Source organism: Corvus hawaiiensis, chromosome 4 (assembly GCF_020740725.1).
Source record: "Corvus hawaiiensis isolate bCorHaw1 chromosome 4, bCorHaw1.pri.cur, whole genome shotgun sequence".
Classification (NCBI taxonomy): Eukaryota; Metazoa; Chordata; class Aves; order Passeriformes; family Corvidae; genus Corvus; species Corvus hawaiiensis.
In genome coordinates this window covers 73,834,882-73,859,046 of record NC_063216.1, presented here as the reverse complement: position 1 = coordinate 73,859,046, position 24,165 = coordinate 73,834,882, and the positions used below count along the sequence as shown (strand labels likewise).

The window sequence follows — 24,165 nt, the reverse complement described above, 5'->3', positions numbered from 1 at the left end:
ATTCCCACTGAATGGGAGTGGGCTGCTGCAAGTGGGTGGTGGCTACCTGATGGACAGGAGCTGGATTAGACCATGTCAGTATGTCCATGTGTTTGGGCTGCTGGGGACACCACCCCTTCCATCAAACCTTAATTCTGAGATGCTTCAGGCTGTTAACAACCTCTGCTAACTAGTACTGTAACATCAGCGAGACGTCTATTTTTAATATAAAATGCAGTTACAAAAAAAAGAGGTCCCCACATAGCACATTTTACAGACAAATTGGAAAAGAAAATAATCTCTGTCTGCAGGGCAGGGACTGTGTGTGCCAGCTCCCTGCTTCGGCCCAGCTCTGTGTCCCATCTCACCCCCACATCCCCTGGGAGTGGAAATGGAAACCTCTGCTCTGAGCTCTGCAGGACAAGTGGGTACCAGGGGAAAGTTTTTGCCAGTACTTAGCAGGAGCCAGTTCTTGCTCCACTGCAGCAGTTAAACACGAGTGCTCCGAGCCTGCACAGCCCTCCTGGCACTGGCTGAATAGGTATTTGTGGGTTGGTTTGGGATTTTTTTTTTGCACTGGGGTCATTTTCTTTCTGGGCTTCTGAGCACTCATCTGTGAAACATGAAATTGCCTGACCCTGAAGCTCATCCCTGGACTGGTGAGATCCATAAGCTTGAAGAGAACAGTATTTTCCTTCCTTTATACTCAGAGGAGTCTTCAGACTGCAATCACTCAGCAGACAGCAATTTTCAGCTGTCTTTCCTTTATGTCTTCAGTAGGATATGAACATCTTTGGAAAGTGTAAATTTACAGCTAAGGATCACAAAATGATGCCTCACTCTGTGATCTTTCTTGGGCAAGCTTTTTGTAGAGACCACAATTGCCACCTCTGAGGAGGAATGATAAAAATGGTTGATAAATGGTGATAAATGGTTGTCCTGAAGGACCCATCCAAGATGCCTGGGATGGCTCCAGGCTGCACACAAGGGATGTGACAGGACAGACTGTTCAGTGCCATCACCTGAGGACATTTTGCCTGATAGAGATCCCAGGTGAACTGGGATCCCAGAGCTTTGCCAGGGCTGGTGCAGCCCATCTCAGATATTACAGGATGCTGATGCACGAGTGGCAGGAGAGAGGAAAAGGTCCTCATGTCCAAGGAGAGCTCTTGATTCATTTTGAGCATGTACTAGGGGACAGAGATGTAGAGTGAAAAGTGTCTTTGAGAAAACCACCTTTTGCTTCTCCTTCTAGTATTCTTCCTGAAATCTGCTTGACCTGCCTCCAATCCCCAGGATGTAGCTCTACTTTCCTCCCATACAGCTGCCTCCTATATATATATATATAGCCATATTCCCCCATCTCACTTCCATTAATCTTTCCATATTCATCTGACCTTCTAGTGTCTCATTTATTTTGCTCTGTTTGCATTTATTTGCTCTGCAAATTCCTCAGGCCAGGAGCTGTCTCTATAAAGCATATAGTGATCGTCCAGTAGAATTTCAGTGTGTAGTGTTTTGAGTCCACAAAAAATGGCAGCTCCAGCCCTATAGGCTGCTTTTACAGGTTGCTCTCCATGTAACTCGAGCCAACTTTTTAAAATAAAATTAACTTCTGTAACAAAATAATATAAACATCAGGTCTCATCAGAATTTGTCTCTATAATAACTGGAAAATATGGGAAAATATGCAAAAATTCTCTTCTTCATTTCAAGCACAAGCACTTGAAGCATACTGGGTTATTTGTCACCACTGCCAGGCTCTCTGGTGCCTGCATCCATTTCTTACCACCCACAAGAGCTGCTTTCAGAGTAACCAGACTGAGTCATTAGTGTCCTTAGCTGCGAATTTTGCTCTTTGAGCTTCAAGCTGCTTCTTTGCGTAGAGCATCTGTGCCGATTCACTGGGGCGTGGATCATTTGTTTTATCGACACATCCATGGGACAAAGGGCTCAGTGGAAGTGAGCCTGGGGTTGGGATATCGAACCTTTTGTCTCTGCAATCGTTGTGGCGTGCCCTGGGCTGGCAGGGGACAGCAGCCATCCCAAGCCAGTGGCCTTTGTGCAGTGATTTGGAGGTCATGACTGTGCTCGGAGCAGCTGGGTGTCCGTGCTGCAGAAAACTCACCGGAGGGACATATGGAAGATGCTCTACTGCCGCCAGCCACACAGCAGGGCAGCATGGGACCCTGCCTCTGGGGGACAGCAGGGCTGGTTCTCTCTGCTGTGCCCTGCCGACAGGCCCACTGTACAGTGCAGACAGACTTTTGCAATGGCATCATAAATTCTGGACCAATTATTATCATTTTACTCATGGAAAACTCAGTGAAATCAACTGTCGGAGCAAAGCCCTTCCTCATTTCCTGCACTGTGTCAATTTCCAACTAATAGTGGGACCGTGAAATCTCTTGAGTTTTATTATAAAATTACTAAACAACCAAGAGGATGAACCTTTGCTGTAAGTGGAAAGAAAATTTTAGTTTTACTGCTGTTTCTTGCCATGATTCCTCACGTTCCTGTGTCCAAAAAATATCACTGTTCAACGTGTCTGTTTCCATACCATAAAACAGGTATCACAACATCTCTTACAGCGGATTATGAGCTTGAATGAATTAGTATCTCTGAAGTGCTCTGATGGTAGGTGCAAAGTCTTTCCATCAGAACTCATGATTCCAGCTAGAGAACAGTTTTGTGTGGTGAATGGCGAGGTTAGAAAGGTGTGAAGCCAATTTAACTTCCAAATTCTTTGGGCCTTGATGCAGCACCAGAAAAACTCTGCATTCAGGCCCTTGATGCTGAGTGGTTAATCAGGATCAGACTCTTCCATGTTCTTGCTAAAACCAATCAGACTATGCACATAATAATGCAATGCTGCTCAGAAATCATGGTAGACACAGGTTCTGTGAATTACTTTTTTCTCCTAGACATCTTGAAAGACAAAAATAATTCTCCAGCCTTTATCAACAGGAAATCCTTTTCTGAGAGAACCTCTTACTTGCTGATTGAAAGCTTTTTACCCTACAAAAAAATAGCAATCTCATCAGGAGCTGTGGAGTTCAGCACAGTGTTAGCACTGTAGCAAAAGCTCTTTTGCTGTTTGAAAGTTGGAGTTCTTCGCTGGGCCCACGTGTTTATGATGACTAATTTCCCACTCTTATCTAAGAGTTACTTAATCTAAGAGTTCCCAGTGGGATAAATGGAGCAGGAGTGAGGGCGACAGTGTGCAGCTGTCAAGGTGAAAAGAGAGAAAATACCCACATATTGCACTAGGCAAGCTCTTAAAAAATGTTCTGGTTTTGCCAGGAAAGATAAGGGTCCCCCTGCAGCTGCAAAGTTTCCAGGAAAGAAACTGTAAGTGCTGCAGAAGTTGGAAAAATGGTCTTACAAGCTGTGTTCTGGGAATGATCTCCAGCCTGTGGCAGTGCTGCTTCATGCCCCTGGTGCTGCTCAGTCTTATTGACACAGACATAGCAGTTCCCTCTGAGGAATGGCAGGAAAACACGTCCCCATATCCTTGGGGATGCTTGGGTGCTGGGCTGCTGGAGGAAGATTTGCACACACCTCTGACCGTGGATATTCAGGGATCTAAGGTAACAAGTGGGTTTCTGGATATCGGCCTTTTCCCCCAAATCTATTGCATCCCACTTGGGAAGAGCAGGGAACTACAGAGCAAACGCAACCTACTCATACAAATAACTCTTGATTCCAGCTCTGGGGGATGTGAAGCTGTGAAAGGGAGTGCTACAGCTCAAGGTTCATTATCTTGAGGGTGTGGGAGTTGTCCTTAAAACTGCTGCTTCTCTTGATGGATATAAATTAATTACCCCCAATTCTGTTGCCAGCTCATGATTTGCTGAAAGCTCTTGCTCCAGCAGAATCCTCACATATTCTTGAGTTAACTTCTAAATTAAGCAGAGGAATGGAGTGTGATATCATGCCTCTCCTTGATCAGGTTAGACACTGCCTTTGTTTCACTCCTGACTCTTTAAAATGGATTGGGATTGTCAAACTTGTGCTCCTGGAGTGAGCCATGTCAATAACCAGCATTTATGTGGGAATGTAGGGCTGAATATGTGTTTTCCCATAAAACGTTGAATATTTTAGCTCAAGAACCACAGACAAAATGTGACAGCCTCATTTAAATCTCCAAAGACCCAATATTAGCTACAAGACTGCTTGGTGTTACACCACATCTCTGAATAGATGTACTTTTATAGAATACCTCATGCTGAAAATCTAATTAATCGGAGAACAGTTATCGCATTACCAGCCTGACTGGATTATTTCTTTTTTGTGAAAAAATGTGTGTTTAAAAGTCTAAATGCTCCTCTTACAATAATTAATTTTCTGTAGAAAATTGAAAGCACACAAAAAATTATCAAGAAAGAACATTTAGACATCATCTGTCTTCCTAGAAACACTTGTCTGAGTGTATAAAGAAGAATATTATTGCAGTGTAGATGCTGGCCACTTGGAATATATTTTTCTGCCTTCTCTTTAAGTGCATTCTTGCTATAATTTTATATATATATATATAATGCCTAAATGGGTAAAAGATACATTGAATTTTTAACTGGAGTGATTCTCTTGAGGAGATTGACTTCCCTGCCACTTCAGATGCAGTTTAATTTCTGTGTTACTTATGAAATACTGAGAAATAGACTTTAATGGGAGAAGCAATGGCACAGAGAACTGGTGATCTTGCAGAGCATGGGTCAGTAAGGAGCCTCGCCTTGGGTATTTATGAGCTGTGACGGTGTCACAGGGATTGCAGTTTGGAGAAGGAAACATTGCCAAAGCCAGAGCCAGTGGAGCAGACACCCAGCCACCTACAAATCTGTGTACTTTTACTCCTTATTAACTGAGAGTCAGGGCTTATTAATTATATGCGACTTGATGATGACATATCTCATAAAAAAGAAAGCAGCTTATAGTGAAACTTGATAGCTTTACATTAGGCAAGATGGAGATGGGTCTTTTACAACCCAGTGTGGGGTTAGAAGAGTAAAATTTACTCCTGCTTAGAGGGTTGTATAAATTGAGAACATCCATGTTTTTTAAACAGAAAATCAGCAATGGATTAGCCCTGTGCCAGTCATTTCAACAGATTGAAAATTACAGGAGGGAAATAAACAGCATCTGGTTCTTTTTTCTTAGGAAACCAAGAAAACCAAAATAAGAAATGGACCAAAGGAATCCTAGGCAAAGAAAAAAAAGATCAGTTGTGTAGATTGCACAGGGTGCACAGAGAAAACCCCAAAAAGCCAAACTTTCCTGGCTGACACAAGGCAGAGCTCAGACTGCAAGCATTACCTCCTGACAAAGAGCAGAAAGCAGTAGTAGTTTACATCATCACTGGACCAGTGTGGAATAGGGAGCAAGGGGATTGAAATAAGGCTTGAGTTATTTTGTTTAAGCCAGCCTTGCTCTGGGAGCCAGTGTGCCACTCTCAGAACTTTGTAAAACTTCTGTCCACTAAAATCTTTGGCTCATTACACAGAGCTCAATATCAGGGTCTGAATTAAATCCATTTATAGTAGCTTTGGAGGAGATCAGGACTGGGTGGAATGTCTTTAGCAAAAAACCTGGATGTTAATAACCATCCCAGTGAGGCCTGTGCCAACAGTTAGCCAAAGAAAAGAACAGTGAAATGAAAAATAAAGCACCTATTCCTCCTGCTTTGCACATGTAAGAAGTCCTGGGTTCAGCCCTGAATTGATCCTTATATATGATCTGAGAATCAAGGGTCTGAGTCGTATGTCTGAGCATGGCAAGATCAAGTGAAATTTATTCTTAGAATGAATATTATATTTCACTTTCTAAACATTTCCAAGAATAAGATAAAGACTTCTGTTGCCTTGGTATAACTTTCAAACCAGGCACTCCCCTAGTGTTCTCAGTGCCTTCATCCAGCATGTTCAGAGATGCTTATACATAAAATAATGAAAAGAAGAAAGAAAAGAAGTCGGTGTTCCAACACATTAATGGTCACACATAAAAGAGTAAGTGAATTTTGTGAAATACTCTCACTTTTTTTTTCTAATCATTAAGAAAGACTGTGCTGATGCCAGTAATAAATAAAAGCCAGCTGAGCATGTTTTGGAGTTACTGTGGAGCTTTTCATCACCAGAAAAAGCCCAGCCCTGCTGCTGTAATTACATGATGCATAGCACAGGTGTCTCACCCTTCTTTCTCCTTATATGAACAACAACCACTCTGCCACACTTGCTGTATTTAAACAACTGATATCTCCAAATAATCAGTTGGTGCTAATAATGCTCTTAAAAAATATTTATTGCAAATAATGACATCCCTGTATAATTTGTGCTGCAAATGAAGATGCATTAGTTTCTGGAGAGCACCACCATCACCTTTCATCATGTCCTCCCAACACAGCGAGTCCTGACATCCCTAGTGTGCTCTGTGAACATTCACTGAAAGCCTGAACCAGCTTTAAAGAGATGCTGCAGCTACTCTGAATTTTAGTGAGTGAAGTTAAGTCTCTGTAGCCACAGATTGCTCTCTCCAAAGCCTTCCTTTCTGAGCAGAGGAGATCTTTCATCTGATTGTATTTTTACAGTTGCTTGGCATAGAGTCCCCTTCTCTTACCGTGAATTTCACTATTCACCACGCAAACACAGACCCCAGAGTAGAGGCAGAAAAATTATTCACTTCAATAGCTAAAAGATCAAAATTTGCAGAAAAGAAAAAAAAGCTTTTGGGGGGAAGATTTGCCCAGATTGGTCCTTGTTTAAGAGATCTAGTGCTGTGTTTGCTTTAGGACAAAAAAAAATGGTGCAGTTTCTGGCTTGTGACCACAAGTGGCTGTGTTACCATAGTTTAGTGACTCTCCATTGTTGGCTGTATGTTGGCTTCAGGATTTATTTGTCTGATTTCACTTCCCACTGTGCAGGGAGAAGTGAGCACACAGCTGGTTACTGCAGCTCAGCTGTACCTCCCCAGGCAGCAAGTCCTTCATCCTGGGTGTACATCTGTGCCTTAGTACTGCCAGAGGGAAAACACCATTTTTGGGCTCCACGGAGGTGAATGTGCCCCTAAAACATTGATTCACTCATAGACTGCTAAGGGGCTGTGGGGCTGAAGCACAGAGTGCACCAGCGGAGGCTGAGAAGACTTTGTTCAGCATGGAGGGGAGGTGACTCAAGGAAGACCTTTTTGCTGTCTACAAGCACCTAGTGGGAGGATGTAAAGAACAAGGAGCTCAAGTCTCCTCAGAGGTTTGTGGAGACAGGACTAGGTGCCACAGGCACAAGTTGCAAGATGGGAAATTCCAGTTAGATGTAGGAAAAGCTTTTTTACCATGGATGTCATCAGATGGTGGAGGCTGTCCAGAGCATCTGGGACATCTCCACCTTGGCAATATTCAAAATTTGGCTAGACATGGCCCTGAACACAAGATCTAGTTGGATGTGCTTTATGTGGGGGGTAGACTAGAGACCTCCAGGGTGACCAGAATTACTCTGTGACTAGTAACAAATCCCACTGAAGATTGAAAACTCAGGAAGTGAATAGCATTTTTCACTGGTTGGTTCCCCCACCTTGTGTTGATGGTCTGGGCTCATGGTATGACCAGTACTGTCTGGATTAGGGTAGGTGTGGGTGTCTCAGAGGCAGATGGAAATCACAGATGGGGTGAGGAGTGAGCAACTCACAACATGGCACCATGCCTGCTACGGGGCAGGACCTTGGGGCTGGAGGCTGGATGGGCTGGGAGGAGGTAGAGGAGTCCTGCTGTGATCTGAAGCAGATATTAACTCCAGTGAGGTAATGGGATTTTACCAGCTATTTATCAAGCTCAGTTCTGGTGTTGCTTCCTTGATAACTTCAGGTGGCTGAAGGATGTTGCATTTTCTGGCTTATTTTGAGCACTGCTCCTTGAGCCCTAACCCTCGAGCTGGCCTCCAGCTGCCATCCTGCACACCAACCAGCTGCTCAGTGTCACAGTGTTTTATTGACATCCCATCAGCAGAGCCACGTGGGCGTTCCAGACCCATCTCTGAGACTGCCAGGACCTTCCAGCTGCTTCCCCAACTCTGCTGCCTGTTTCAGCTGCTCCCAGACTCTTGCCTCTTTTGGATGTACCTCCGTGCAAAGAGAGGCCTCAGAGCTTGGCGTGGAGGGGAGACATGAGCTAAGTCGATCCTGTGTCTTCAGTAAGTTCAGAGCTTTCTATACCAAAAGTGGAAGTTTTCTCCTTGCTGGATGGAGGACACCACTTCTGTGTCCTGCTGTGTGGTTGTTAAAATGTGCCCAGGAAAGCAATACTGGAGGCAAAACAGGGGAGGCTTTCAGTGAAAGCTGGAGCATCTCTTTGGAGTCAGTGTAGTGCTGATTTGCTCTCAGAGTGAAGAAACAACCCATGGTTAAAACAGCTCTGAAGTAAGAAGATGTTTTCTGGACAGGCTCTTACAGACCTTCAAAGGCAGCTAAGCCCTAAGGAATGAAGTGAACCAGGCTCCCCTGGAAATCAATATACACAAGCTGAATTTTCACATTTTGAAAATGCAGTCAGCTCATTTGGTTGCTTAACCATCCAGTTGTCCTCAGCTGAGTGCTCCAAAATACTTGGCATGTATTTTCTTGTCTACCAGCTTTGTCTGTTATCTCCCCTTGCTGCTCTATAGTTGCTGTGAGGAGCTTTGTGGCTTGTGTTTTCAAAGAGCAAAAGTATTTACCATGATTTTTTTTTCCGGAGTTTTGAAACTTGCTTTGTATAAAGATTGCAAAACACAGTGTGGGCACCAAACAGTTCAACTCAAAAAAAATTTATTTGGGATCAGAAAGAGGTGTACCACTAGATTGAGCATGTGCCTTTATTTATGATCAACATCAGCAGGGAGAATTGTGGGAAAAAAATTTTGAAAGTTTTCTTCGTTTTTCCACTGCACCTGTATTTTGTGCCTTTCCCTTTTGGATCCCAAACTCAGTCTTGCCCTCAGTCTTGCCCTCCCTCCCTGTGTGTCCTGTCCTCCCACCTGGGCTGTCCTGCCCTTGTGGCAGCTGTCTGGCATCAACATAACGGAGATCCAGACAGCAAGGAGCACTGTCCTACCTTTGGACAGATTTCTTCCTATCCCAGGGGTTTTTTTCCACATTTCCCAACTGATTCACTGTAGCCCTGAAGAGCATCATCCTTTGCTCCTATTGAGGCAAAAAAAAAAAAAAAAAGAAATCAATATTAAGCTTACTTACTAGTAGAAATGCTACTCAGCAAAACTGATCTGAAGTCATCAGTTGAGAAGCTCTGGGTTTTCACATAACCTTCATTTCTTCAAGATGCTTTCCTCAATTTACTTGGAACCACTTGTTCTTCAGACAGCTCAGCTGAAATTGTCCCGGGTTTCCCTAAAATGTGAGAGCCTTTTCTGTGTTTGATCATGGGCAGTTCCATATTCTTCCCAAAACTAAGGGGCGGGAGGTCATTTGAGCTGCGAAGCACCGAAGGGAGCAGAGGCTGTGGATGAAGGGAGCAGAGGCTGTGGATGTTAAGTGTAACTTGCAGAAGTAATTTGGGTGAGACGTGGTGCTGGCTAGCAAAGCTCTGTTAGGAAACCACTCGGGCTTTCTGCTAGGCATTACACATTCCCAATTTTATGAACTTTGCTGGAATCATGCTAGCAAAGTGAAATGCATTTCCAGGCATAACCCAGCAGATTTCATTTTAATGGCTGCAGCAGATCTCTGCTTGTGGAGCTGAACATTGGAGCCTGGGGCTGGAGCTGGGGACAGACAGCAAGTGTTCATCCTAGGGAGGCTTTCTGTCTCTTAAAGGCTGTCTGGAAAAAAAGATAAATGTTGGTTGTACTCCACTACTGCTATAATAGGAGGATAAAGAAGGAAAGTGGAAGAGAACAAGCCAAAAGTGGAAGGGAGTAGGATCAGGAATAGGGAGGTGTTAATTTTTCTCTGTCTCTTAGGGATGGATGGAGTGAGTCTATTGCCTGTAAATCTCACAGTGTCACAGCACCCCAGTAATAAAATCCATCTCAGGCAGTAAGACAGATGTATCTGAGGAATACTGTAATACTTCTTTGGCTTCAGATCAATGTTTTGGGGAGATCTGTATTTTCCAGTGTTTCAGTGATGGGGCGGGAGGGGATGGCCCCAGGGTGGGGTAAGGCCAAATCACCATCTGCCCTGAGTTAATGAGTGACATGGGATGGGAAAGGTTGGCAGACAGAGGTGGATTGGAGCCAGTTCCTCCTGGTGTTGGTTTTGAAGTGATGGGAGCATAGTGAGCATAGTGTGGGTGCTTGTCAGGAGCTGGATTCAGATAACGTGGTCTGTGATGTCGCTCTCCTTGACCAGCCAAGAGCATCCTGTGACTGTTACCTGGAGGGGTTGGTGGCCAGTACAACACTGACACTGCAGGTGGTGCTTGGCCCTGGGCAAGCATTTGCCAAGGTCCTCACCTTGGATTCACTCTATGACTTCAATCATCCTCAGACAGCTATTTGGCAAACAGGAAGGCTGAACAGGTAGGAGACACATGGGGCATGGCTGGAGGCCCCGTCAGTCACCCATAAGCTTCTTCGTGTGGCACTGTGATAGTTGATCACAGCCCTCACACCCCAACGTGCCATATCCCTACTCATTTGGGGTGAAATGGGATCATACTGTGCAGCATAAGGGTCACTTGGTCTTGGCTGTTATTCAGAGGATTTTGCTGTTGATGGTGGTGTTGTTCGTGATAATCTTGGTGCTGTGGAAGGCACAGGGAGATGTGGGGTCTGACAGTAATATTTACACTGCTGTGATTGGAATAAGGAGCAAAACACATAATTCATTCCTAATATTACACTATGAAGCTTTTTGCTGTTTGTCTCCCTGTGGATGTAATTAGTCGTGGGAGCTCTTTTTAAAAAGTAATTACACCATTAAGCATACTTTGGCTTCAACCACAAAAATGCATGGTTGGGCTGCATAATTACACCACTTAATGACGTTACATAATTGTACGTAAGAGTCTGTGAAGCAAACAATGCTTGGGCTCCCTCTGACTCGCTGCTGCTTTGATCTCCGAAACAGTTGCTGGGAGTGGAAACTCCACATCCCACGCCTGGGTGAGTTGTGCTTGGAGAAGCTGTTTTCTTCCCAGAACCACTTCCACTCAGTGTGATAAGCCACTCGTGTTCATAACTAGTTGAAGCATTTCAGCTTAAGTCACTGGATTTGATGTTTTCAAGTTTGAGGACGTTTTTAGTGGTTTGGTGACTCATCACAGCGCTGTAGCTGTTGCGGCTGGTGTTCCCAAAGAAGGGAGCACTTCAGGGTCAGCCTGGTGAAGGGCCAGAAATAGAAATGGTTTGGAGGGGAGGACCAAGAGTGTAACTGCAATGTGACAGTGTGGTCTTGGCAGGTTGTTCAACCTTTTCATGGGGACTGGCTTGGCTGTAGAGAAGTGTGCCTGTCCTTGGCTGTTCTTGACCTCAGTAACAATAGGTCTCAAAGTGGGTGGCACATTGATTTGGAAGGGATGGTAACTTCAGAACATATCTAAAGGATGTTTTTTGCATTACATGAGTGACCTTGTCATTGGATTGTGTCCCCCACGCATGGACAGCACTGTCCCTGATGGTCTCAGCAAGGCAGAGATGGATGAGGGAGATGCCCCCACAACAGGAGCTGGGTGACACTAGCAAATAGCCATGGCTGCTGCACACCCAGAAGAGAGTGCTCCAGCATTGCTCATCTGGATCAGGGATGTGGAGGGATAAGGCTGGGATACAGCTCATTTGGTGTGGCTTTCAGCCGTAGGTATCTCTTCCTGGATTAAAATCCCTTTTCTTGTATTGTCAATGTTATGTAGTTTTGTGATTTGTTTTTACTGCTTGTTTGGGGGGGGAAAAAAGAAGGTGAAATTGTGTGTTTATTGTGTTTCTTTAGTTGAAAGAATCAAATGATGAGTCCAATCTAAAAAAGGAATCAAAGCCAAACAACATGAGCCTGGGAGCTGCCCAAGTGGCTCACTTCCTCTGGGTTTCTAAAAAAGTACGTGTCCATGAGACATGTTTTTGTTCCTGTTTCTTCTATACACAACATTGTGGAAGCTTTAAGTAAAATCTGTCCCTAAATAGGCACCTCTGGGATACGCAGCTGCCAAAACAAAAATCAGGCAACAAAACTGTGCTCCTGCCCTGAAAATAATTCATCCTGTTATCTTTTCCCTTTCTTTATAATCCTTCTATTTAGTTTCCTTGACACCTTTTTTCAAGCAATACTGTGCCTGGCCAATGTTTCCTACTTGGTCTTTGGAAGGCTGAAGCTGCTTCTGTAGCAGGTCAAGATTTCTGGCAGTGCCCATGTGAGCACTGTGCCAGGTAAATTCTCCAGCTGCAGGGATGGCTGGAGGGTTGGACCTCCTTTGGACTGTCAGCCAAGGTTTAACTTAGTTTTGTGTTCCTTGGTGGCTTATCCTGGTTCTCTCACAATTTCGCCGATACCTTTTTGGCAAACAGTGCAGTGAGGGTTGTATCAGGGCTCATACAATCAAATTACATACAGTTCTGTGAAAAAGCAAAGCTAGAAGTAAAACTCTGCAATAGCAGCATCAACTTCTTGCATTTCCAGTATCTGTCTGCGAAAGCACTAAGAGGACTGTTGAGGAACTTCTAAATTAGGCAACTCCATCTCCTTGTAAGACCACCTGACTCCTTTTTCTAAAATACCTTACTCTGCATTTAGGCATTGTGTAATCATCTGTTCATCTCACACATGAGCAAGATAAATATCTGCTTACACAGGATCACCCTTTTTATTTGATTAAAAAAAAAAAAATCCCCCACTGCTATTTCAAGGTCTGCGTAACTTGTCTGCAACAGAATACAGTTGTCTTCAAAGCATAAGAGTACTCTTTTTCAATTTTCAAGACAGTATTCTATGTAGGAATGGTCAGTTTTGAAGCAGATGTTTTCCGAAACCTATTTTGTTAATCTCGTCATGGAAAGGGTTACACTGCATGCCTCACATCTCAGAAGAAAGCACACAGTAATGGATTTTTATAGGGCGAGGAGACACCAATTCTGAATTAAGAGCAAATCTAATATTCATTATAATGTTTTCTCCATCTGAATTTTTATTGTTGCTTTGGTAGCCCTTTTGTTCTCTATCTGATTCTCTGCAGTTGCCTGCAGAATAGCAGTTTCTTAAAGACTGCTGCGTGTCTGGCAGCAGTCAAGGAGTTTGCAGACTGAAGTTGATCTCTGCCATCAAATAAAATATAGACAAGAAGTTTCTTCTGTTCAGAGGAGAATATGAAGGGCACAGAAGAGGCTGTGATAGCCCAGCTGGTGCCCTCTGAAGTGCTGGTGTGGAAATTGGGGCTCTTAGTGCAGCTCCCCTTCAGCTGCTGAAAAAAAATTGTCTGGTGGTTCTTTCCTGTTCCCTGGCAGCAGTGCCAGGATGAACCATGTTCATCCATGGTTGTTTACTTGGTTGTGTATATGGTGAAGTAAGAGTCGTGCACTCAGTAGTGTCAGAGGTGGTAAAATTTGGTATTCTGCTGTAAACTCTGTTTGCAGTTTGGAGCTTCACTCAAAATTCACAATGAAAAGTCATTTAGCAGATTCAGGGCACTTCTTTTCATGTTTTTCACTGAAAAGGGACCTAATGTGTGCACTAGCAATATTGACCAGCAGGTTTCCTATGTAGCAGTGTGAGCCTGTCAACGTTTTGCCTCTGCTCCTCCCCTCTGTGCTGGCTCCACATTCAACCACATCATCTAGTTCATGCCCTGGGTCTGCTGCAAAAAATCTTTACTGGAGATGGACCATTGCATATAGGATTTTCCCAGGATGTGAATGAAAGGCATGGGAATCATTGCTGTAGTTTATCAGATCTCATCTCTTTCCAAACTAAATTAAAACTTGATGCTTTGGCTGGGCTCTTTTTGATGTCATTGTGCTGCCTCTGAGGTCTGTACAAAGCTGGGCAAAGAAGCAGGGCTGGGAGCAGTAAACCTCCTACATACCCTGCAGTCTGGAGGGGAAAAAGGTGACTGCAGCTTTCCAGGGGGATCATCTGTCCTGTGTCTTTGAAAGTACCAAAAGTGCATGGATGGGTATTGCATATGACAATATATGGAAACTTCCAACCGTAACCATTCTGCTCTGTTGGAGAAATATGGCCACAAACCCAGGGAAACAGCTCGTTATTTTGGCACAAGTGAAGTTATGAATGTGTGGCATGACTCTGGGGTGTTTAAACTCTCAGCTTAGTGAAAAATTTTGCAGCACTGAGAGTAGTGATAGTAGGTGTTGTTACGAAATCTAGAGTTTCTCCTGCAATACCTTATATGCAGGCTGCTCTCTAAAACAGCAAAGCCTCTCAGTGGAACTGCCAGTTATACAAAATAAAGAAAAAGGAAATTTGAAGCAGGTCTCAGACCAAGAAGCATTAGTGATAGTTAGAACTTCTCTCTTGCAGGAAGTTGCATCCCCATTGGCTCTTCTTGAGAATTGTATTCCCCTCTCTGGAGTTCTAAATACCACCTGTAGGTGAGTGTGCAGATGTGAGCCAAAGGCATGGAAGCCCATAGATTCAGCACGGGCAGTGATGTGTCTCAGTTATTAAACTGGATACTGATCTAAGCATCTCTTCCAATAGATGGAAAAATCCCAAGTGTTACCTCTTCTCCATCACTTGTCTTTTACAGTATCTCTTTCCACCCACTCCCCCCCTTCTCTGCTTATAAATGTGCAATTTCCTGAAAAAAGATTTCCCCATCACTTTTATTTTTAGATTTGTGTTTGTTTACCAGAATCTGTCTGAAGCCTGGCTGGATAGCAATTCAATATCCACTCATTGATTTCCTAGCTCTCATTAGCTTAAATACTTACTTGAAGCAGGGGGTAAGGAGATCTTCATTGTTTATTTTAAGAGCATTTGGTTTTAAGATGGCCTTTTGCTTTATGTTGTATCTGAATCTATTTTAAAAGGTACCATTTATATTCTCATTCTCTTTAATGTTTACTTTTTGGCATGAGTGTCTGGTTGTTTCTGTTTTATAGTACTTTGAAACGGAAACTAAGTTAGATACAGAAATTAATGAGCTCACTGATCCTTTGCCAAAAAAAACATGCCATAGAAGATGCATGTAACAAATTAACCCCAAGATTTCCCTGAAAAATGCCCTTTCCTTTACCAGAAATAACGAACATGGAACAAAGTAATGATGAAGCTTATTAATTTGGTTTTGAGGGGTCACTGTGCTTTTTGGAAGGCAGTGTGACCTAGGGCAGCATTAGTAAACCCTGAATTCTCTTCCCAGAATTTATCTTAAATGTCTTCAATTGAGTGAATTTTCTGAGAATCTAAAACTTATCTTTTTGTTACAAAATGATTTCAGATCCACAGGGAAGTTCTCTAGGGGAGCCCAGATGAGAACATTTGTGTCAGCAGTGTGATTTGAGCCATGATTCAGCCTTTTGTCTCTTCTTGGGCAGGAAACATATTCCCTACAGAATCCGTATAGCTAAGCAATATATTTTATCCTGGTTGGTTTTCATAGCTTAGATCTGGCTTTTCTTAATGCCGAGGCAAGATTTTAGGGACAAAGAGAGTCAATTAGAAATGCATTTTTTCTAGAGGCAGACACAGCTCCCATGTAGGAAGTTCCAAGAGGAAGAATTGGACACTGAAAGCGGAAAAAACAAGTAGTACTAGAAATATATACTTTTAAAAGTTGGTTATTTTCTAAATTTGAGGCAGAAATTAGGGAAACTTGGAAGTAAGGAAATTAGAGAAATATTGCAGTCACCACTTTGCAAAATGTGAAATGCAAGTATCTTTATTGCTACAGCTCCCCGCTCTCTGTCCTTCCCTCTCCCCTTCTCTTCCCATTTCTTTCTGGAACTGATAGGATTGTTTTGTATTTCCCAGTTTGGATCATGCATGGAGTGGTACATAGAGCCTCAGTGACTGGTAGGCTATAAAAAGCATCTTTAGTATGGTGTGATTTACACTTTTTAGTGATCCTGAATCTTTAATAGGAAACTAATGGTAGATCAGGAGACATCTTTAGATCAAGGCTTGCAGTGTAGATATCTTGTTGGTGTTCAGTCCAAAAAAAGTGTATTTTCTGTAGAGAAGTATAAAAGATTTCCCTGGGATCCGAGGCTCAGGTGTCATAATTCGAGATGTCAGATCAGTGTATTGAGGAGCTTGTATAGCAGCTGTCCTCACTGACATCTGTTTGCTGCAAAGTACAGAGGAAAGGGGAGATGAGCAGACTGTGAATGTACATCTGCAGAAAGAGGTATACTTTTTTTTTTTGGTTGTATTATGAAAATTGCAAAAGTCAGGCTGCAAGTGAGAATAATTTATTACAAAAACTCTGCAGTAAACAACTAGACAGAATACATAAAATTTCACTAGAGGAAGATTTTTTGAAGCAGCATGTTTTTTATTGGGAGTATATAATTGCAAATAAATGCAGTACTCTATAAAATACTAGAAGGGCAGAATGGCACGCTTCCAGCTTTCAGTGCTGAAGTCTGATGAGCAAATATTTGTACAGAGAAGGAGGAGGGAAAGAAGAATAAAAGATCCATAGCATTTGCATGGGAAGATTATTTTCATCTTGCAGTTGTTATGTTTCTGTGGGGAATGAGTAGTGTCAGTTGTTTAGAAAATACTGTTGATACAGAAATGTGGGACTTCAAATAGTAAAAATCAGGTTCTTAACTTGCCAACTCAACTTGTGATGCTGTCAGTCATCAGCAGCTGGGCAGAGCCTTGCCGAGGGTGTTATCTGCTTTGTTTTTGTTTTTCATTCTGGAATCCTACTTTATTTACCTTTATTTCTTTCTTCATCTTCGTAGTAAGAGACAGTCCCCACCCTGCAGAGTTTGTTATCTGAATAGACAGGACATGGAAAAACAAATACTAAGTCACAAAGTAATTGAATAGGAAAAGCAAATGAAAATGTGGGTGTTCCAGCCTCCTTTCCACCACCCCGCGTCCCAGGAGCTGCCGCATTTTGTAATTATCAATTTCTTTCTGTAGTGCTTGTGGTACTTCATGAAGCACCTGAGCAGAGACAGGCTCCCAGCCCTGCTTAGCTGACTGTCAGCTAAATCCACCTTCAAGGGAGGTGCTGGTGTGAGTGGCATTGATTTAACCGATAGCTACTCGTGATGTGAGTGGTTATTGATGTGAGGAAAGGCAAAGTCCACCCATAAATAATGAGCCAATGTGGTTATGTATTTTGCATGAGAGAGTCACAGGGTTCAAAAATCAAACAAAAAAAAGATAATCTGCAGACCAGGGACCGTGACCAGCATCAGTTCCTCCTCCCAAGTTGCTAGGTGGGCTCCATCTCCAAAATGGGGTTTTGGGAAGAGGGATGAAGAGTTCTGCTATGCTATAGCACTGCCTTTGTGGGCACTGGGCAGCCTCTTCCATCTGAACCTATACTGAATCTATTTCCAGTCGTCTGCATCCCCTCATAAAACCTACCTGAGGCCACCTCATATGTGAGTCTCACATGTTTATATGCACAGGTGAGGGGACTTGGTTTTGGTGTTGGCTCCTCTAGACATGCCAGTGGTTGAACCAAGGTGACAAAGTTTTTTCCAGGAAATGTACATTAAGATGACATTTCAGGTGGCAAAAGAGGTTAGACCAAGTTTCTGGGATCTGTGCCACTTAGTCAATTGCTGTTCTGTTTGTGTTGCACTTTAAGCAGTAAGAGCTACAGTTCAGGGAGTGTTTTGGGGTGAACAGCAATTTTTTAAATGCAGAATTTTGGAATGGGTTTGTACATGCCAGTCCTACAGAGAGCTGCAGCATGGACTGCTTTGAGAATTTGCATTTTTTCATGCTGATGCCAGAAAAATTGAATCTTTCCCAGGTAAAGTGTCCCAGGAAAGAGTCTTTTTTTGTTCTTTTAAAAAGAGATTTGAATGCTGGGTAAGAATCACCTCTAAATGTCTTTTCTCATGTATATTCTGTGTGTGCAACTTCACTGCAAAGTGTCAGTGAGTGCAAACTTTGGAACTCTCCCTTCCTCCTTTAGGGATTCTCTGTATAGGAAATAAAAAAAGAAAACTCATGAATTTTAGTTAACAGAGAACTCATCAGAAAATTTAAAATCAAGAGTTTGGGCAAATAAATACTGTTTGGATTCCCTCTGTTCACTGATTGACTTTTGAGGTTTTAAGGCTTAGGATTTCAAAGCTTCTTCCACATCCAATTGGATAATTGAGAATTTCTGCTTGCTTTCCTTCTGTCCTGAATCAGCAGCCCAGCAGGATGGTGTGGAAAAAATACATCTGTCTTGAGCCTTAAGAGAGGCTAAGCCCAAGTCGTGCTCTTTCATAATGGTGAGGCACTCTCATACCCTCATTTGCAGCTGCTGCAGGGAGCAGACCCTACTCCTGACTACTAGCAGTTGTAAACTGTCCACTTGCATCTATCTATCTGTTCCTTCTGTCTCTCCCAGCAAGATACTCAGGAGTGACGTGGGAGCCTATGGATGTTACCCTTGAGACTGGCTTGCTCCCATGGTGACATTCAGATCTTGTCACACAGAGACAGCTCTGTGGCTGCAGAGATTAATTGTTGTGCCAGGTCTTGTCTGGGTGTAGAGTCCCAGCAGTGCTAGCTTTCCCTTCTTCAGGGTCAGAGAGAGAGTAAAGGAGAGGTGCTTCTTGGGCTGGGATTGTTCAAGAAACCACTTTCAATCTGCACATCTGCTTTGGGAAGTGAGCTTTGGAACTGACTGTGTAGGAAATGAGTCTGGAGTAGCCAAAAACACACAACAAAGCACACAAGGACAGAGAGGGGAATGATTGCTGGAGGTTTTTGTACTACACAGAGGATCAGGTTCACCTCTGATGAAGGTCTCTTGCCATCTACCTGTCCCAGATGGGCCCATCCACAAGGGCTGAGCTTTATATACCTAGGCAGTTCTGTATTCTTTTGAAATGACTTAATTTTTCTTCCATATATATATTTTATATAACTGCTTTGCTGATAATGAGTGTTCAGCATGTATTATGCAAGTCTGTAAATCCATATACGTATAGATATACAGTCTGTATGTATATAAACTGATACTGGAAAACGTAAGACAGTTTCAGCTGTTGGAATGTATGGTCACAGCAGTTTATTTCCCTTTCTTGCCATGTATGTTTTATTCCACTTGCCTTGCAGTGGAGGGTGCCTGGGCTCTGGGAGTGAGGCTGTTCCTGGCTGAGGCAGCTGAGACCTGAGCAGGACCTAGGAGAGCTCTATGCTCTGATTCCTGATTTGGGCTGCTCTTTGAAACTCCCATACTTCCAGATAGGTTTTGAAGTGTTGGATCAGCCCCCAGTAGTTGGGACCTGAAAAAATGTTTGACTTCAGACATAAACTTCCCTATTAAGTCTGCATTTGGCTAATGGAGAGCAGTGGAGTTTCCCTTGATTCAGCTACCGACACATTTTGAGCCTGATTGCTTCCAGTATATTTGGGGACAGGCTTGTGCTTTCTGGAAGGAGCAGTCAGGAGCGGGGATGGATTTACAGTACCTGACTACCAGAGGCTCATCATCTGAGCCATTGCAAGCTTCCAGCCTACCCTGCAGCCACAGTGGTGGGATCAGGGTTGGTTCAGATGCCCCTGAAAGGTCTTTATAGGAACTAGCTTGGCCCCATTGTGTGGTAGGTAAGACATAGGGCTGGTCACCGAGCCTGCCTGCAGCTCCTCACACAGCCTGTACCTACCCAGCTGCGGTGCTGCAGATGTGCCTCTTTGTGCAATAATCACCTCAAGGCAAGGCTCAGCTCCCCCTTGGCTTACCTGAATGTCTGCATACAGTCTGAATACCTGTCTTGGGTGGAGAACCTCCCTTCTGACCACTATATCCCTTGCTGGATGCAGCTCTGGGGTTGGCCCTGTGTGTTTTCACTGCAGGGGTTGGTGGTGTGTGAGGGTTTTTCTTGGGACATTGCTTTTGGCTCCGGCTAAACTTCCTTCCTCAGAAGGAGCATTGAAGGAACCAGCCCAGGCATGGGCCATTGTATGAGGGTTATTGTAATTTTGGCTTCAGGACTGAGGTGTCGCAGTGATGGGAAGTGATGCCTTTAAAGGGGAAGACTGATGGGAATAAAAACACCACTAAAACCACAGCCATGGCAGGCAGATGCGAAAATCCTGAATGGGGGGGCCCATGAGCCCTGAGATGTGTCTTCCAAGAAGGAAGCAGAACCCTGGTCTGCTGTAGCCACAAGAAAAATGGCTGGCAGTGATCTGAGACCTGTACTTTTAATAGCGAATCTCCTTTGCATGGATGTGGGAATGGGAAGCCTGGGGATGTCTGGAATTGCTGCAGCTTGGCTGTGTGATAATAAGGAGCAGCTCTGTGCTTGTGAGCCAAGAGCTCTGGCATTTCTCTGCTTGGAGCTTTCGTTGCCCTGTGAGCTGACACTTCTGCAGAGGCGGGTGCCACCAAAGTGGCATTTTCTGCAAAGAGCAGGAGGCTGATGTGTAAGAAGCATCTCAAACCTGCACAGACATGTACCATAAAGTGGGCACTCATTTCGTGTGCCAGGGGGCACTGACAGGACTTGATGAGCTGCCCTTACAGCAGCCATCATGGTGGGGTCAGGGAGAGGAGCCCATGCCCGTGTCCCAGCACGGTTCCCAGTGGGAAATCTACTTGCTTGGGATTGTGCAAGGGAGAGGATTTAGCTGTGATGTGTTTCTGCAGAGCTTGGTTTCTCATCAGCCTGGGTGTAGCATCCTGGGTGGAAGATGATGTGGGGAGGCTGCTGGGAATGTGCTGAACCACGTGAGGGGCAGGAATGTCAGGCAGAGGAGGAGAAATGGGCATCTGTCAGTGCGTTGAGCGAAAATAGTGCAGTCCCAGGGGAGAAGCTGTTCAACAACAGTTAGGGAAATCAGCCTTCTTTGGCAAGCAGAAACTTTCTAGGAAACTGAAGACAAATTTATCTGTAAATCTATTGATTTTATTGAGCTTGTATGAAGGATAAGTTTGCCACCATGGCATAAGCCCTATAGGGTGGAAAACTCTTTTCACTGCTCAGTGGTAAGAACAGTGAACAGTGAATGTTTATAAGCCTCATTTTTTAGGTGGTTTTAAAATGAAAATGAAAACTTATGTGAATTTTTCTCAGAAATGTTTAAGTCTAGCTTTTTTTTTTCCCTTTGTATATGGTAAATATAGAGAAGATGCAATTTTATCAAGAAGTATCCATTTTTTTTTATATAAAGGTTTGTGGAAAGAACTCTTAAGCCTGATTCAGTGCTGTTTTGTAATAACCTATCCATTTTCTTCAGAAGCTTCACTGATTAATTTCATAGTTACACTCATTTCCCTTCTTGGAGAGCCCTATATTTAATTATTTTTAATAACGGGAATATGAATCATATTATTCAGTATCTTACTATTACTCTTCATCTTTCCAAGGATGTCGGAAATAGAGAAATCTGTGCTTGGCATGTTGATGTACATGATGGAAACATAGTAGATAGACATTTTCTTCAAGAATGTTAGTGTTCACATAGATTTGTGTGTACTGCTTGCAAATTTAACTCAAATTAAAAGAGTGCATGGAGAGCCACATGAAATTAAAGCCCATTGCTGCAAATAAATGTGAAAGGAGAGTCTGTGTCCCAAAGAACTTTGAGTGCCAGACCAAGGGTAGACCTGTAATCCAATGGGATTTGGAGCCAGGTCCCTTGAACTCTTCCTACCACAAGACCATCCTTCCCTTCCAAGCATGGTGATTTAAAACTTCAGGCCAGTTTTTCCTAAGTGCTGAGCGTCCACCAGTTCACAGTAAGGAGAGACAGTCATGCAGTCTCATTCATTTTTTAAAAGGGGGGGAAAACAGTACACACTGAATATAACTTTCCTGGTAGTATTGTGATCATTTCCAGCAGATCTTCTCAGCTACAAGTCAGTGTTTTTTTGTTAATGAAGTACAGCTCTGTTGTACCTCTATCCCCTTAGAATCTGCTTCTTTTTTTCACAGGCTGATCTCTGATATCATGCCTTTGGGCATTATCCTGTAGACAGTCTCAGTTCTCTCCTCCAAGTCAAACCACATAATGACTTGTGAATGAAAGATAATTCAGATCAAGCAAAACAGGAAAGTTCAATGCAAAAAAGTAATAGCACAGCTCTTATCTTTTCATACCATGATCTCCAAGGGATCCATGAAAGTACCTTTATTTATTTATAGCCTACACATGGGGAAACACCCAGAAGGTCCAGAATCACTCAGCAAAACAAGAGTGAATCAGAACTAGGTTGTGATCTTAAACCTCCTGGCCAGTCTCTTACTGTGACGTTTTCTGAAATTATTGTTATCTAACAGAAGTTTACATGGTTATTTTTGGTGGGATTTTTTTTTCCCAGAGTGAACGTTGTTGATGTTGATAATTTAGTTTTCCCAGTTAGTTTACCAGAGAGACATGTTGAAAGATGGGACTTTTTTTAAACCAGAGCAACTGGACAAATATCTGTCATCGAGGGGATGTCACTGGTGGAGTGTCAGAGGTAGGGAGAATGTTTTACACATTGGGACAGAGTGAAGTGTCAGCGTCCCATGGCACACTTCAGGCAGAACTCATGTCCCGAGTGTATCAAACAGTTCTGCCAAACTGATAAGGCCTGAAAGTTGTCCAGGAAAGCTATTTCATACTATAGATACTGCCTACAAACACACTGGCTTCTCTTTTTTTTACAGGATCTGTGCAATATGAATTCTCTTCTGTGGTCCATGGTTCTTCAAAGGGAATAGGAGTAAGAGGGTGTAAAGTATCCTTTTTTCCCCCTCCAAACCCACTATTCTGCAGAAAATAAGGCATTGCCCCTTATGTCCATTGTATCTGATTTGCCTGGTATTTCTGGGGGCTTGGCTGCATGCAGCCCTGAGTGCTTTGCTAATTCTGACACAGCACAGCCTGTTTAAGAGATAGGAAACTGAATGTTCGTTCTTGCACTTCTGTGTTCTGTAGGATTATAGAAAATAAAAAGGGTCATCAGCTGTCAGCTTGACACTGGATTTTCTTCCTTCTCCGTGGCCAAGGGAAGCTCACACACAGACCACGTGTCTGCAGATGCTGCTCTTGAAACTGGTCTTAACTTCTTTTCAGTATCTAGATCATTGCTTTTCTCCCTGTAAGCCCTGTTCAGTCCCATACAAGCTACTTCTTGGTAGGAAAGGAAGGAAAAGGAAACACCTTTGTCTCAGCTTCTGCAGACATTCTTCATGTTTTCCTCATGTTTTTGTCATTGGTAACAGAGAGATGTTGGTGTTTTGTTCAGCCATGAATATTCATTGATTGATTCTCCTGATCTGTGCTTCTGCTTGTTGATGAGTGTGAAATGAAGACCAGGATTAGACTGACCACCTGAATTTTCTGAGGAGATTGGTAGCATGGGGTGAGTCCAGTTTTGGGCTCCCAGGTCTTTAATGGGGTTTTGCTTTGGAGGACAGGCTGTGTTGGCACAGGGCTTTGATCATATCTCATGTAGCATGTGAGGGTTCCGAGTTGTGCTGTTATCTCTCTTCCTGTTTTTATCTTCCCTCCACCATCTTTCAGTATTGCATGCTTTGAAACAGTTGTTCTTACATAATCTAAAGAAAGAGAAAAAGTATAAATAAAATGTGATTTTTATTGTTCTTAAGACATTTTGGAGCTCCTGAAAAAGATTGATTGCTGCCAGGGGTCACACCATGCCTCATGGAGACAGGCAGGAAATATAATTTTGCATATATAAATAACAGGTAAATGCTCATTTTCCTGCTCAACAGGTCATTCATGGGAGTCATGGCCCTGGAAAGTCTGACATACCCACTCAGCTCAACAGAAAGTTATTGTAAATTGGAAAAAATAGTGTTAGTAATATGGTGAACGTGGTCTAAGGCTTGCAGTGGGACTTCAGATTTTCCTTCCAAATTTTTCAGCATTATGCAGGCTAACTCAAACTAATTTGAAAAGCAGACTGATGCAGAAGGCTGTGTGGAAATTGGTGTTATGGCAGGGTTGGAGGAAGCTCCATGAGTATGGTTTACTTTGCTATTAGTTTGTTTACAAACTTTGAGTAAAATGATCACATTTGGGTTTATGTTGATTTGGCAGCATCTACTCAGAAACAAAAACTGTTGAATGGCTATCTTGAGCTAGGCAGACCAGGGCATCTTTCCTAAG

The 24,165-nt window shown here is 43.2% G+C and overlaps 1 protein-coding gene across 3 annotated transcripts in view; it reads left to right on the top strand.

Moving 5' to 3' along the window:
* Window positions 1-24,165, top strand: part of CAMK1D (calcium/calmodulin dependent protein kinase ID) — a 211,064-nt gene that overhangs the window by 35,004 nt on the left and 151,895 nt on the right. The window lies entirely within an intron of this gene.